At 44.0% G+C, this 16,166-nt stretch overlaps 1 long non-coding RNA gene across 1 annotated transcript in view; it reads right to left on the reverse strand.

Moving 5' to 3' along the window:
- Positions 1-10,954: 10,954 nt before the first annotated feature.
- LOC107314125 (uncharacterized) overlaps positions 10,955-16,166 on the reverse strand; it is a 49,817-nt gene continuing 44,605 nt past the window's right edge. Inside the window, exons 2-3 of the long non-coding RNA XR_001555303.3 lie at positions 12,448-12,516; positions 10,955-11,082 (exon numbers count right to left, since the gene is read on the reverse strand). This is a non-coding gene — a long non-coding RNA (uncharacterized LOC107314125). The remainder of the gene's footprint in view (positions 11,083-12,447; positions 12,517-16,166) is intronic.

Consider the following 16,166-nt stretch of genomic DNA (forward strand, 5'->3'; position numbering starts at 1 on the left):
CACTACATTTTTTCCAAGTTTGGGATTTTTCTAGATATATTTTCCCTTCTTTTTTGACAAATCTGCAGAAAATTTAAGGAAAATGGATTTTTCTGTTTTTTGGCTGAGAGTGGAATTGTAGGGCTGGAGCTGATAAGAACTGTAACTGATGGATTTTGCATGGAAAAGGGGAGAGATAAGAGAAACATCCTTCCAGTCCACCCACTGTATGAAGTGAGTAAGGCAGAGTTCCCATGCCTACGAAGCCCCACCACCATCCACAAAGGTCTCTTATTATTTCCTCATTATCTTAAGACAAATTCTAACATCTTTCTTGCATACAAGGCCTCAATAATTTTGCTTTGGTGATTTTGCCAGCATGCTGATTTTGTAGGATTTGATGGGAGCCCAATGGCACATCTCTGAAGTTCTTCAGGAAATTGCTTCAGGTGGCTGGGAGCTCCCCTTTGAGGGTTTCTATTCCTCCAAGGTCCATAAATACTGCTGAGGCAAGGAGTAATTTGTAGCAGTCACCCGTTATAAATGGAGTGGGCTGACATAGAAGATGTTGCATGAAGGCAACAGGAATTGGGCTGGGAAGACAGGGATATGATGAGTGCTTCCATAGATACATGAAAAACTGGTCAGGATAATTCATACCTGTCTCATTTCAGTAAAACATCTGTTTGCTCTGATCTCCAACATTCAGAGATTGAATTCCTGTTCTTACCCTAAAAGAATTTGCTCCAGACCTCCACTATGTCAACTATAAAGCCCCAGATTAGTGTTTTTCTAAACACTTTGCCAAGAATGTTTCATGCTTCTGTATTATCTGGCTCCCTTTCAGCCAGAAATGCCATGTGAATAGCTCTTCTGATGATGCTGTATGTTATAGGCTTTATTCCTTTTCTTGAATTCAGTAAGGAAGCAAGGAGGAAACGCAGATCAGGGAAGAAAATGAAAGCAACGGAGTATCTCCAAAGCTCAAAACAAATAAAGGAATGTTTGGGTTTGAGTTCTGGGCATCCATTCAGGATGGCTCTAATTTTGTTTAGGCTGGGTGGCCCATTTCTGTGTTTGTTAGGATCACTACGCTAATGAAGGCTTAAAGAGAAATGCCGCGAGAACAAATGCTGGGAAAGTCTTTTATGCATCTAATGACACTTAATTTCCATAGTAAATGCCTAATGTTTAACGAGTATTTTATTCTTTCCCAATTTACATATTTATAGTTAACTTTTGTAGCTGCTCGTGAGTAATTAGCCGTCTGTTTAAAGGGAGCCTGTGAACCATACAACCACACACTCATTCCGCTGATGATAACAACAGAAAAATATATTTGGACTCCACTTTTAGGAAAATATTTGATTTTAGGTAATAGAAAGAAAGTCAGCAAAGAAGACCAAGGCATTGCGTGATAAATAAAACACAAGGAGGAAAAAAAATGGGACAAGATTAAGGGAATTCTTGTTATTGCCTTGATGAAAACCATAGACCATAACTTTTCTACCTGCTCTTAATGGTTGGAGTGATCAATTAAGAATGAAAATTAAGAGTTTAAAACAGGTATAAATAAGGTGCTTGGCAGAAATATTTGCTGAAACGCTCTCTGAAAGTTACTGCTGATAAACAACATTCAGGGAAAGTCTATGGCTCAGGATGGAACCAAGTTTCTAGGCAGATAGTCATTTGTTGTGCTGGTTCATAGCATTGCTACCAAACACAATTGGGTGTTTAACCTTTATGTTGAGAGCATAAACTCGTTAAGGTCTTCCTTTTCTCAAGAACTGCCTATGGCTGAAGACTGTGGAAAAGTGCAAATACAATTTATGTATACATTAAGTCTAGACGTGCACATATTCCAGGCACCCATCATCCGGCATAAGACCAATGAACCAGGTGTCTCTTAACTCCCACTAATCATCACTGATATAATCTGATGACAGTAACAGAAATCAGCATACAAGGTTGTGCTCCCCAGCAGTCTGAGTCAGTGTTTGTTTGTGCTTTAAACCCATGACATGGGTTGGTGTCATTGCATCTCTCGTGAAATAAATTGGGAGATCAGAGAGATTGGATTGGACACAACCATTCTTAAGGTATTTTGTCCGTGTGTCAGAGGAGAAAGGGCAGGAAAGAGTGCACTAACAGTCAATAGATCCCATGAAATATATTTGCTTTTCTTCTGATTTTCCCCTTGGCTGTCCCGTACAACCACTGCCATTTCTGCTGTTAACCACAGGATCTCCTTATTAAAGTGCTTAAATTACTCTGGCTGTTGGAAATCATTTTGTGCTTCCCAACACTCCTGGCTACTTTTAGCATGACAGCTTTTGTGCACTAGATCTGCTGCAGAGCAGAATTAAGTTAGCAAGAGCTTTTGTGCTCATTCCAGAAGGCTTTGATATTTCCACACGTTGTCCATAGCAATGCTACACTTCCATGCTCCATGGTCCCATCCCAACTTTCCCATGAGCGGAGTACACAAGTGTTCTGTTGTGACCCATCATCTCAACCCTGATCCTTCTGGAGCTGTAGGGACACCACACTGAGGAGGTGGAGGGCAGGACCTCAAAGTGGTAATGATGGATGGGAGGGAAGAAAACCTCATGAAAGGTCTCCATTCTTCTATGGGTCCTTCTTCCAGATTGTAAAATGTCAGGCTCTCATCTCAACTGCTGGACATGGCAGCAAAATAAATCAAAATGCATTGTGCTGCAGTTTCAAACCCTCAGTTACCCCACCCTGGGGCAGTTTAGGCAGCGGTGAGGCTATTAACACTGGAGGTCCACAAAGTGTTGGCATCTCCACATTTCAGCTGCTGGAAATCACAGCAAAAATACGCTCCAGATTCATCTAGCATTTGACCTAAATTCATCTGGCAGGGAGAATCAGCAGGACTTTTTCCAGTGACCTGCAGAACATTTTGTCTACTTCTTTCTGGCTTATGCTCTAAATGACTGAATTTTCAAATAAGACACGTTGAGTCTGCTATCAGGTTGGCTGAAGCAGGAAGGCACAGATTTAAGAGCACTGAGGTAGATGTATAACAGCACAAGGGAGAAGGAAGGGTGGGTGGAAGCAAACAGAATTATCAGGACATCATCTGGTGACTTATTGTCACCACTCATCCTCCCTCTGTGTGGGCACTGACCGTATGAGGACATCACCAGAAGCTGTTTTGAAATGAAGGCCATTCAAGATAGATCCATCTTCACATTAAGGTGAGTCTCATAGGGTCACGGGGAAGATCAAACCTCTTTTCCCATGGAGCTCCATATTGTAGCACAGCTCTGAGGAAGAAAAGGAGCATTTGCTGTGAAGCAGAAGAGCTCTTGGGAGTGACATTATGTCACTCACATTTCTCAAACTTTTTAGTTTGTTGCATTCCAGGGTCTTTATTGGAGGCACGAAGTTGGTGACTTTATAAACATCTAAAAAAGGAGAAGTTGAGGAAAGTACAAATGAGTTTCACCTCGGATCTAATGACTATAATTTTCTCTCATAACTGTAATTTCTGTAATTAATGGCTGCATTCTTCTATTGTTGCAGTATTTGGAGATGACATGAAATGAGCAAGTGTTTTTGTTTCAGTGACAAAAGAAGAAGGTTAGCTGGTTGAATGCTGATAGGAAATGCTTTGTAGGAGGAATAAGCGAGAAAGGACTGATAACAACTATTTTACTGGAAGGGAACTGCAGCAAGAGTAGTGATCTGATAGAATGCTGAAAGTCTCTTTATCCTCCATGGAGCTTGGCAGATTCAGCACCTGGATGGACTCCTTGGGACAACTACATCCATCACAATTTTGGGCATATCATGGGACTAATTCAAAAGGTCTTTTTCAAATCTTAGCTCTTCCCAAATCTCACACCTGATCATTTAACCTCTCTCCTTGGACACCATCCCATCAGTTCAGAGAATCCCTTCAGCTTCCTTGGAAGGTCCCCCAGAAAGGCTTGTGTTCTCCCTGAGGTTTGCATCACAACTTGGCCTATGGGAATCCCAGCATAGATGGGTTTTTTGTTTGTTTGTTAATTTGTTTGTTTTTCTCAAAAGAAACCTCCACCATAGTTTGGTAACGATAGTAAAGCAATAATCATCTCCATCGTGTGTGTCAGCTTCCTGGATTCCTACCCTGTGATGCAGAAGTTACACATCCCACGGCAATCAATGCTTTCTGAATGAAGTTATCTCGAATCACTTTCTGGTATCTGGTTGTGACCAAACAAAGAGGAATCTTTAGGATGCAGATGGCCTGGTGGCTCTGCTGGCATGAAACCTGCCTTTCTTCCTCACTTGTAGAGATCCGTGGTTACAAAACCTTAACGAGCAATCAGACCTTGCTGCCACACTATTCAAGTGGCTGTTAAGGTGAATGGCTGTACTGAAAAGAGTTACCTTCAGCATTCAGCCAGCTGGAGACTCATTCGATGTTTCCAATCTAAATTAACTTGTCTCTAAAGACCATCTCTCCAGTTTGTTTCTGAGGCTGGAGGGCAGGGAGGTAATGAAGTTCAGACTTCACCTGTAACCTTCCCAGATCTGAAAAATAAAACAAGGAAATCTTACATACACGATCCCACCCTGAGGCCATCAGCTCAAGGAAATCCCTCTGGGAAAACAATGCGATTTTCTGCATTTAAAACTCCTCATCTCACTGGGGAAGGTTAAGTTTCACCTTATGACGGTGATTTTTTACCCCCCTTTTCTTTGCCAAGTGATTTCTCTTTGTACATCCGTGGAGGGACTCAATGATCTTTAAGGTCTTTTCCAACCTGAGTGATTCTATGATTCTATGATCACCCTCCACTCATGCTTTGCCAGTGAGGGAGGATGTTGTTGACAGCGTCTCCTTTCCATTCCCATTCTGGGATGAGGGACTCAACTCATTGCTTTTTGTGCCTTCCATAGATGCTGCTTAAAACAGAACGCAGTCTTATACACTGCCAAACCGCACCTGTCAGAAAGGTTACAGAAGCCTGTCCAGATAGATATGCCTTGTTTTTGGCTCGCTCTTCCCCATCTCTTACTGCCATATGTTTGTTAGTTGCAGAACTGGGAAAGAGAAACATTAAGAGAAACTCTTTAAGCAAAAGAGGATTTGTTTTCCCAGTGCTCAGAGATGGCACTTGGGCAGTGACTAAGAAATCACATGTAAAGGGTTTTCCCATCTAAAAAATGGGTCCGTGGGTATTAAAAATTTAAATCCCTAAATAATAGTAATAATAATGGAAATTAGTCGTGAATTTTGTTATCTTCTGAAGATGGAGCAGCATTAATTCAGGAAGAGGGTACTGGCTTGCACTAGGGGAAATGTGGAGTGAGATGAGGGCTGTAAATATTCACCACATAGTTGGTTTATCTGTCAGTCTTCTCCACATTAAACAAATTCCTCTCCATTTTCCAGGGATGATTTTTCCCCTTGGGTTGTTGTGCTTGCAAGTCCAAGCCAGAGAATCATAGACTCATAAAGGCTGGAAAAGATATCTGATATCCCCAAACCCAACCCCAAAAAACCCATCCTTCTATGTACACTGACCACATCCCTCAGTGCCACATCTCCATGATCCTGAAACACCTGCAGGGATGATGACCCCAACACCTCCCTGGGCAGCCTGTGCCATTGCATTACTACTCTTCGGGAGGAATATTCAACCTGAGGGTGAAGAATATACTGAGGTCAGTCAGGTACTGCTTCCATTTGGCTTTCTTCTCCCCATTTCTCTTCGATATGACCCCAAGACCATGGCTGTGGTGAAACCTTATCCCACAGATAGATAGAGGTTAAGAGGTCAAATCTCAAACCATTTCCATGGCCACAAGATGACCGCAACTACAGCTTCCCATTGCAGAGAGGGGAGAATTAAAGCATGTGTTAGCTCAAGCTTTAAAAACAATTCCGCCATGATCAAAATGTGCTAAAAAATAAGAAAGACAGGGAAAAAAAAAAAGCCTTTAATTATGGGTTTGGGTTGCATCAAACCTGAAATAAATCCTTCTGCGTACTTGTTTTGGCTTTTTCTAAAAATAAAGACTAACAGAGGTCGATTTTGAACCATCACTTCAGACCTTAAAAAAAAAATAGAAGTATTTTGTTCTGCAACTGGCAATCAAAAAGCATTTCATCCCATCCAAAAATGAATAATAACAGGAAAAAAATAGACAAACAACCTTCCAAATTCTTTGTTTTGTGCTTATGTTTTGCTGAGTCCACTCAGAATGAACAAGCATTTCTGGTCAAGCTGAATAGATGTGATCATTTTCCCAGGGAGATAAAATATTATGCCGAATGTATGCATTTATTTATTATGCGTTTTAGCTGTAAATACAAACGCTGTTTTATGCCCACAAAATGCACAAGCTAACATTTAAAAAAATGTTTATATTAACACTGGAAGCTGGGCGTACTGCCTAGCAGAGAAAATAATGTCAATTACCCACACAAATAGCTTTCCAAATCTCTCAGAGCCTGCTTTCTGCATGAGCAGTTAGATTCATAGAAATTAGAGATGGGAAAAGATCTTATTAACGTATCTCATCTACCTCACTGCTAGTAGAGGTTTGTCCCCCATTGTGCATCTTTTAGGTAGGTTTGCCCATTCTTGATTTAAAATGATGAGGCCTGTAGGGTAACTCTTTATATAGGTACATACATATATATATTATATATGTCTGTATCTTCATTAGCAAGCAGAAATGTTGAAATTCTGCAGAGAAAAAGTGAGGTGGTTGTCACCCATATTAACCTGTAGTCAACATAGAGTCATAGAATAGCTTAGGTTGGAGAAGACCTTAAGGATCATCCAGTTCCAACCTCCCTCTGTGGTCTGGTTGCCAGTCACCAGATCAGGTTGCCCAGGATCTCATCCACGTTGGCCTTGAGTGTCTCCAAGGATGGGAACATGCAAGAGCTGAAAGCAGATGCTCCCCTGTGTTGAGTTTGGAGAAGTAATAGGCCCTGGAGATGATGTTTCTATCACTGCTTGTTGGCCTAGCAGCACTGAATGGACAGATTGAAATAGAAGCTTGATCACACTCCTTCTCTTCAAGCCTTTGCTCCCTCTCCACTGCTCCAGTATTGATAAAACAGTTTCATAGTGGGAGCCCCTCCATGTATCCAGTGGATTGATTTCTGGTATCATTCCCTTGCTGATACTCAGTCTAGAGCAAGGCATCTTGGCTCAGTTTACTTACTCTCACTGCTGTGTCTGTTGCTGGACCATTGCTTTCCACCTTGGACTAACTGCCACATCAGCAGCCCACAAACATGATAGTGCAGGTTGCAACACCTGAGCCCAAAATAAAGTCCAAGATGATGGTGCAAAACCCAGGGGTGTCCTTGTCCAAGCCCAGCTCAATGGGTGCTCAAGCAGAGAAGAAGGAAAGCACAATAAAGCTTTGTTTACCTGCCAGCTCTCTCCAAGATCTCAACAATCAGCTTTTTAATTTGATAGCAGATACATGCCTGTGGCTCATGTCCAGCCAAAACCACTTTGACAGTGAATCTCTGACATACTCTTTCTAAAGGTCACCATAAGTGAGCCGGGCTCCTTCTATCAACTTATCGGTTCTTTTCTTAAACCAGCTTAAAGAGAAACTTTCCATGGTGAATTACATCCTAACAGTATGTTATTCTGTGATAAGCACAATCCATGGGGCCCGAAATACTCTCTGCTCCAGAAATCACTGATAACAGTGTGCCTTTTTCTTTCGTGAGGCACAAAGTTATCTGCTGTCATTGTAATGCACCTTCTCCTCCATCCAAACACTAAGCACATAGGCGACTGCTGGGGCAAACAACATTTCCTCTCCGTGATTTCTAGTTTTGGCCAAAAAAAAATCAGCTAATTCACTTCTGTTCTTAGGCATAAGACTGTATTCTTCGAATCCCTTTTTGTTAATTCAGTCCTGATGAAGGTGGGCTGTGATAGAACAAGGGAGAATGGTATTATACTGGAACAGGTTGCCCAAGGAAGCTGTGGATGCCCCATCCCTGCAGGCATTCAAGGCCAGGCTGGATGTGGCTCTGGGCAGCCTGGGCTGCTGGTTGGTGACCCTGCACACAGCAGGGGGTTGGAACCAGATGATCATTGTGGTCATTTTCAACCCAGGCCATTCTGTGATTCTATGATTCTATGCTCTCCTTTGGTTGCACATTCCCCACTCCATGTCCTCCAAGTTCAGCACTCACACTCATTGCTTAAGGGTCACCTCTGCTGTCCAGCCGAACAGGTGTTGGGTCCATTCAGCACTTAAGAGCTGTAATCTCATGTGGGAATTAAACCTTGCTGGAAGCTGCTCCTCCCAGCTCCTCATTTTTGTGGCTGAAGACGTTGCCAAATTTGAACAATTCAATCTGAAATTTTTGACACAGCGGGATCCGTACCAGGCTGTGTGGTCTTGGAAAGCTTTAACCAGAAAGCATATTAGAGAACATTTGTGCTGTTAAAAATAAAATGGTAACAGCAGTGATCCTTCCCGCACAGTGTGGGCAGGGTCCCAGCCTGCTCTTACTGGAAAGGAGGGAACTGGATCGCTCCAGTACGAAGGGTGTGAAAATGTTTTGAAAACTGGATCTGCTCCTCAAAACATGAACTTTTCTTACCTTTCTCTCCCACTTCTGTTCCCCGGGCATGTCAGTGCCAGCCACAAATGACAGAACAGATTTCTGAGCTATAGAAAAGCCCCATAAGCACATTGCTAAGATAAGCACGATGGTGTCTCTTCCACCATCATGCTGTCGTGTCGCTCTCCAAAGGGAAAAGCAACCATCGCAGCCTCTCTCCGCTGCTACATCTGGGTCCCCACCAGCACCCTCATAAGAAATGGAGGTTGATAATGACAACTTCTGACTTCATTTATGTAGATGGACCATGTGCACATGATGATAGTGGGAGCTATTAGTAATAGGTGAACGGCTGGGCTGGATGATCTTTTAGGTCTTATCCAACCTTGGTGATTCTGTGATTCTATGATTCTATGATGTCATGATGCCATTTTCCTTATTGCTAGAAGCACTCCAGGGTACAGCCATGACCACATCTCATGCTTCAGGCAACCAGTTCTTTCCTCTTCCTAGATATCACACTTCTCACACAAGAGGGGCTTTGTACCTTCAGGTATAAGGGCATCCTGAAGTGCTTGTCCACACAGGAAGCTGTTTCATCCTAGAGATATAAAAACTGACCTGTTGTTCCCAGTCCAACCTCCAGACAGCTGCAAGCTGGGTTGAGTGCTAGTTTGAAGCCCTTCAATTGCAGTGTATATATGGCTGAAAATCAAACTGGGTAAAAGAGGTGTGTTCTGCTCCAGGATGGATCTCAAAAGAAGCAGTGGTATACCTTACAGGGGTGTAAATGGAGTCTTTTGCCAGCCTGCAAAGCCTGAAGCAAGCCTCCACAGAAATGAGAAATTACATGGCTCCAGGGAAGCAGTAACTTGACAGATCCCTCACGACTTCAACTCAAGCTTCCTCCTTCCCTGTCTTTCACAGAATCATAGAATCACAGAAGCATTAAGGTTGGAAAAGACCTCTAAGATCACCAAGTCCAATCCCAACCCACCCCCACCATGCCCACTGACCCAACAACAGCACTGGATTTTTATGAATGCAACAAGGGCAGGATTCTTCCCCTCACTGATCTGGCTGGACATAACTCAATCTACATTCAGTCCATAACACACACAGGTTATTGGAGGTATCAGCTGTTTCTTTCCATATCACCTCTCTCGTTGCCCTTCACACTTCTGTGGACTGCTGCTCCTATGTGGTCCTACATTACTCAGCCATGCACAGCACTACACCAGAAGGTCATAGCTGACCTTCACTCAGGGACATAACAGCTCCTGTCAAGTGAGTCAACCTTTGTTAAAGCTTTTGTTACCAAAATATTGTACAAAAGTGACTGACAGAAAGCTGGAATGCTTCCACTTTTGCAGCATGCTTCATCTCCTGCAGTCAGGGAGCATCCCTGGGGCCAAAGAATGGCTCACTCCCTAGGAACATTAATTCCTTGCCTTTATTGTAGACACTGATCCACCAGAATTTAGACAGTCCACTGGGAGAGTGGTGTGGGATCACCAAGGAACAGAACCTGTCTAGATGAGACAACTGTGGTGTATCCTGCCCCTGTCCTACATGCTGGGCACCACCATTGCCCACTCAGCAAGGATAATGTGTTCCTTTCTCAACGACTTGGCCTTGGCTTCATCATGATCCAGCTCTTTTGGAAATAAAAGCCTGAACAGCTCCAGTAGCTCAGTGCCAGAAATGAATATGGCATATATAATCCTAGGACCTCTTCCAATCCCAGGACCTCTCCTATCCCTGGAGGCACTCAAGGTCAGGCTGGACAGGGATCTGAGCACCTGACTGAGCTCCTGTTCATTGCAGGGAGTTGTACCAGATGACCTTTAATTGTCCCTTCCAACTAAAAAGATTCTATGATTCCAGTCTCCTCTTGTCAGTTCTCTGCTAGGAAACCTTGGGAAATCATTCCTTTCCTCTCCTCCTCCCAGCACCTGGCCTGACACAGAAAAACCATGGATGGTTTTTAGGCTTTTCTGTAGATAAAAAATGTGTCTCAGGGCCCTCAGAAATGCAGATGGACTTAGAGTGATGCCGAGAAATTCACCATATATAGATTCAAAGATTTACTCAGTGATGGGGTGGATGTTGCAACCAGCTGCCCTTAATTCAAAGCTGGCATTTCCTTTACATGGTCACTTCTCTCCTGCTGAGTGTCCTGCGTACTCCATGTCTATTTGATGCTTTGGCAAGACTGGAAAAGCAAACACGTCCCTCTTGATGTCATTTTTCCCTAGTGCTTCACTTGTTTAACATTGTTTGTGTTCCTCTCCAATTAATTCTGATCCCTCAGTTGGCTTCCCTTTTTAATTGTCTTCTATCTTTCTGATAACTTATAGCCTTGCTATAGCGACAGTAATTGATCAAGGAACTCAGGGATAGGTGTGTTTTTGAATAATTCATTTTATTGCTGCTCTTCATTTCTTATTCTCCTTCTGTACTGCTTCCCTGATGTAAGCCAGGAGTGAATTTTCTCATTTCCAACACACAACTTGCAGCCAAGTTTCACAGACCTGAAAAGGAAGATAATTAATAATAATAACAACAAAAACAACCAGAAGTGGTTAAGGATGAAACAGTAGCAGTCTGAAAGCAGATAGGTGATCATTAATACTAGCTAGCACTGAGAGCTGGTGTTATCCCATGGGCTGAACTAGAAGGTTGGTTCAAATGAAGATGCTCCATTGGACTCTGGAAGAGTCTTTATTAAAGCCTTCAAATTTTAGTGGTTTTATCCTTGACCTGCATAGTTGAGTTCAGGTTGATCCCTGAAACAACCATAAGATCTGGCTGGAGAAATTTGGGCCACCAAACAAGTATCTGCTTCAAGGCACTGAATCAGAATCACAAATACAGGGTCTCAGTCTGCAGACTTGACATGAGGTTTCACATAGTGGAAAGGATCTACTGACCTCCAACAACCTCATCCTTCTCCAGTGCATCATTATCCATCAAAACACCTTCTGAGTGTCTGCACTGATCTGCAAACCAGGAGGCCAACCTCCAGCATGGTACCATCAACCCACAAATGGAGTGAGATCCAGAAGACTTCTCTCTTCTAAGTACAATGCAGAATAAACAAGTCCACAGCTCCCTCCACATGCAATGCCTATAAAAGCTTTTCTGCAGCTGTGTCTGAGCATTGCTGGCCTCCCTTCTCCCTGCTTCTCCCTGAGATTGCTACTAACAGGGTTAATACATGGGTGGAAAAGAGCCTGGAAACATTTCGGAGGATATCGTAGGTACCTCTGTCTTTTATGGCTTCTATTATTACGCCCATTATTCTGCTCAAATGTGGTTATTGGTTCATTAGTATTTAAATCAGCTGATAATACACAGAGAGATATTTCTTCTGACACAGCCTATACAGCTGGTCTCTGTAGTGTGGAAGTTATAATAGTGCCAGCTGATGCCATTTATGTCAAACAAGCTTTGATTTTCAGCCTGCAGTTGTGACAGAGCAGGGCCGTGCAATTTGGTAAGCTTAGCATTTTGCCTCCACAAAGGGAGGATTACGGAGCTTGCAGAGGGTGGCAAAAATGAGACACCCAGCAGTTTGCTTTCTTTATGGCCAACATATCCCCACGGTAGTGTCATGGTAAGGACACGAGGGACGTGTTTTAAGGTGCTTTGATGGCTGTGTAGTCCTGGCTGGAGACGGAATGGAGGCAGGAGAATGGGAGAAGCTTTGGCCCACATGGAAAGATGAGGCATGAGGCAACGTGGGGAGGGCAGAAAGTGGGGAGCAAGAGAAAGATGGGAGTTGGGGAAGGATCAAAGCCAGTGTTGATCTCCCTCCCCATACCCATACCCTGCACTTAGACTTCTGTTTGGGCTGTTTGTAAGGAGAAATCAAAATAGCACAATTACAGCCTTACATTGTCCTTGGAGATCCTGCTGGTGATTTTACTTCCTTTTGTGCAGATTTGGGATCTCTCAGGCTTTTGCTTTGGAAAAAGAAAATAATAATAATAATAATAATAATAATAATAATAATAATATAAATTTAAGCTTAGTGTTCTCTCTGCGGCAGGTATATACAGACCTGGCTGGCTTCTTATTTGAGAGCTGAATACATCTGTGTATATTGGAGGCATGTGAATGTACAGATTAGGTGTTTAGCTTTGCATAATTCCATCCCTCTACCTACAGTTTAATGACAGCAGCCTTGTGTGGAAGACTGGGGCTCTGGACCTTGTGTGGGGGGACATCTCTTGTTGAGTGCTTCAACTCCTGATCATATTCATGGTGCTATTAAAGGAGTTCAGTCTTGCTCTCTTGTCTTTTTCTGGGGGGTTTACCTGGTGTCACATTGGCATTTGACCGAGGAACTCCAAAAACCCTGAGTCTCAACAACCCAAAATGCTAGAAAACACCCCAGAATTATAAACTCCATTTTGTCCTGGGTATTGTAAAGCCCTGTAAGAGCACCAGCTCATTTGCGCCCTCTGAAGCTGGTGGGACTAATTGGACTCATTGGGGCTCATGGGGCAATCAGGAATTGCCTTCAGCAGCCTTGTGTCTGTTGTGAAGACCACTCAAGATGATGAATCGCTTGGACACAAGACCTCAGGCATGCACCTCACTTGGTTGAGAAGCACTGTGTGACAGTGCTAAACAGAGCCTTAATTTTACCCAACTACTACCCCAAATATCATCTCTCATATACCTCACTAAGAGTTGCAGCACCTCTTCCTACACTATGCACAGGGCTCAGCATGAAAACTCAACGCCACCTCTGTGCTAGAGGAAGGTATCCTTACTCCCCACTGTCATTCCCCATGAGGTGTGTGTTGGTGGAGGTGTGTGTGTATGATGTGCATGCAAACACTCTAGGGAAGGGGCCAGGATCCCACTTGTTGCAGCTGTGGAACTCCCCATCTGCTTCTCCAGCTAATACATCTGCTTTGGTATTTATGTCACATTCCAGCCATTAGCTGCAAGCACTCTAACAGACTCCCTGAAAGAAGCACACATGTTTCCAGATGCCTCCTCCTCCAGCTGGGGAAAAGAGATGTGTACGTAGAGGTAATAGAAGAAAACTATATTTTCTCCAGTGGTGTGGCTCCATGAGGGAAAGCAAAACAGAGCAACAGCAAAAAATTCAAGCAAGAAAACAAACAAACCCTCTAACTCTCAGTGCATTTCTCCATTTCAGAACGCAACACCTCATCCATGCTCATCTACGCTCCATCCCTGCAGGCATTCAAGACCAGGCTGGATGTGGCTCTGGGCAGCCTGGTCTGCTGGTTGGCGACCCTGTACATAGCAGAGGCTTGAAACCAGATGTGGTCCTTTTCAACCCAGGCCACACTATGATTCTATGATTCTATGGTCTATCCTGGGACAGCAAAGGGTAACAGTGCGAATGGGCTCTCTCCTCCCAGAAAATACAGACAAAACTATTACTAAGCAAAAGAAAAAGGCCAATTTTTGTTGCTGCCATCAGAGCCTGGAGGCATCGTGAAATTCTCGGCCTTGACAGCAGTGTGCTGTGCCACTGTGGTCACAGAGACGCGTGCATGTCCTTGTTTTATTCTTTCAGGGAAGGCACACGTCACAACTAATTACAGCTGTGCTGGAAGAGGCAGTCTCCAGTCACCGAGTGTGCTTCTGGAAAGCATTTCCATACCAGGAAGGATGATCATCCTGCTGCCTCTGCAGAGAGGCCAAGAATGGTGCCAAGAGCTGAAACCAGTAGAGTAGCCTATGGATTTGCTGTAGGGCCTTACACTGGGTATGTCTGAGCATCTACCACAGGACACTGTTGCTTCTGATGAACCTTCTCAGTAGTTCCTACATGCAGTGAGGGAATTTTTTTTGCACAGATTTCTATTTTCACAGTACCTGGTGCATTCAGGTTGGATATCGAGACCTGGGGAGGTTCAGGTTGGATATTAGGAAAAAGCTCTTCTCCAAGGGGGGGGTGGGACCTGGAACTGGCTTCCCAGGGATGTGGTCATGGCACCAGGCTGATGGAATTCCAGAAGCATTTGGACAACACTATCATACATATGGTCTGACTTTGAGGTATTCCTCCATTGAGCCAGGAGGTGGACCCAGTGATCCTTATGGGTCCGTTCCAACCTGGGTTATTCTATGATTCCAATGCCATTCTGCAGGTATTAGATCCCAAGCGATTTTATATCCTGCTAGGGAATACGAGGATCACATCCCTACAAACTGGATGGGCCAGTCCCAAAATTACCATGCTGGACTGAATTGGCACTCCCTTAGAGAGCATCTCCTGCTTCTCCTTGATGTGATTTCAGACCCACCACGCAGTCTTTCTGGGACTATACCCTCTCTGCTGAAACTTATCAGCTCTCTGTGACTTTCTCATCCTCCTCCCTGCCAGAGGAGATCAAACCAGGCATGGAGCTAACAGAAACACTGATCAACATAGGGAATGCTGATATAGAAATGCCTCACCAGCTCCCATCACCTACCCATCTTTAGAGCATCCTCCCTGCACTGAGGAGAGAATGCATCCCAACCCTGGAGCTACAGAAAGATGGTACCAGCCTTGCACATTCAGCAGCTGTTTTTCCTGAGGCTGGAAGGCAGCTATCAGTCAAAATTAACACTGCATGAATTCCTGCAGTAAGGGTTTTTCACTGATGAAAAGTAACAGGATGGGGAAGAAGAAGGGAAGCAGCGTAGATGGAGAGAACAGACTCGTGCAGGGGGCAAGGAGGAAAGGGGATTTTCACCTCTCAGTGGAAATCTGCAATTTTAATGTTCCATGGTGGCTCTGATGCTGCCCCCTCTTTGCTGGGGCATTGCAAGGGACACACTGTCAGAAGATGATTGTTTCTGTATGTAGGATGAAAGGTAATGGGGCTTAAGTTGCTACAGGGGAGGCTCAGGTTGGATATTAGGAAGCATTTCTTCTCTAAAAGAGTGGTCAGGCACTGGAATGGGGTGCTCAGGGAATGGTGGAGTCACTGTCCCTGGAGGTGTCTCAGAGCAGTGGAGATGTGGCACTGAGGGACGTGGTCAGTGGGCACAGGGGGATGGGTTGTGGTTTGACTTGGGAATCTTAGAGGTCCTTCCCAACATTAGTAATTCTATGCTTCATCAAGTGGCCCTAGAAAAAGCAAGCAGGGTCCTGTGGGGAGGTGGTGATGTGAGAAGAATTGGCCTGGTTTCACTCCAATCTCCTGCAAAAACGTTCCTCACCTCCTTGCCATCACCAAAACAAGGATGTAGTAAGCACACTTGTCTCACTAAGTGCCAAGTGATGGCTGCAGCCATGGTGCTCTGCAGGGACAGTTATCTCTGGTGCATTGGTCTGCCCCCAAAAACCAGAACAACAAAATTCCTCTGTGTTCCATTCTTCAGAGTAATGCCTGAATCTGAATCCTTTTCTATCTTTCTTTCTTTTTATCCTTTTTAATCTGGTGATTTTTTTTTTCCTCTCTGAACACAGTAGAACATGTTCCCCCCTTCACTTCACTGCAGGATCTCAGCCGAGCATTTCAAAGCTCTTTCCTCTCCCTGGACAGAGCCTTAGCAAACAATATCAATGATCTAAGTTTCTCTGCAAAATGAAAGGAGGAACACACTCCCTGGTGCTCTTGTGTACGGTCTGAAC

Source organism: Coturnix japonica, chromosome 4, assembly GCF_054131305.1.
Source record: "Coturnix japonica strain WE chromosome 4, WE-NBRP24, whole genome shotgun sequence".
NCBI lineage: Eukaryota > Metazoa > Chordata > Aves > Galliformes > Phasianidae > Coturnix > Coturnix japonica.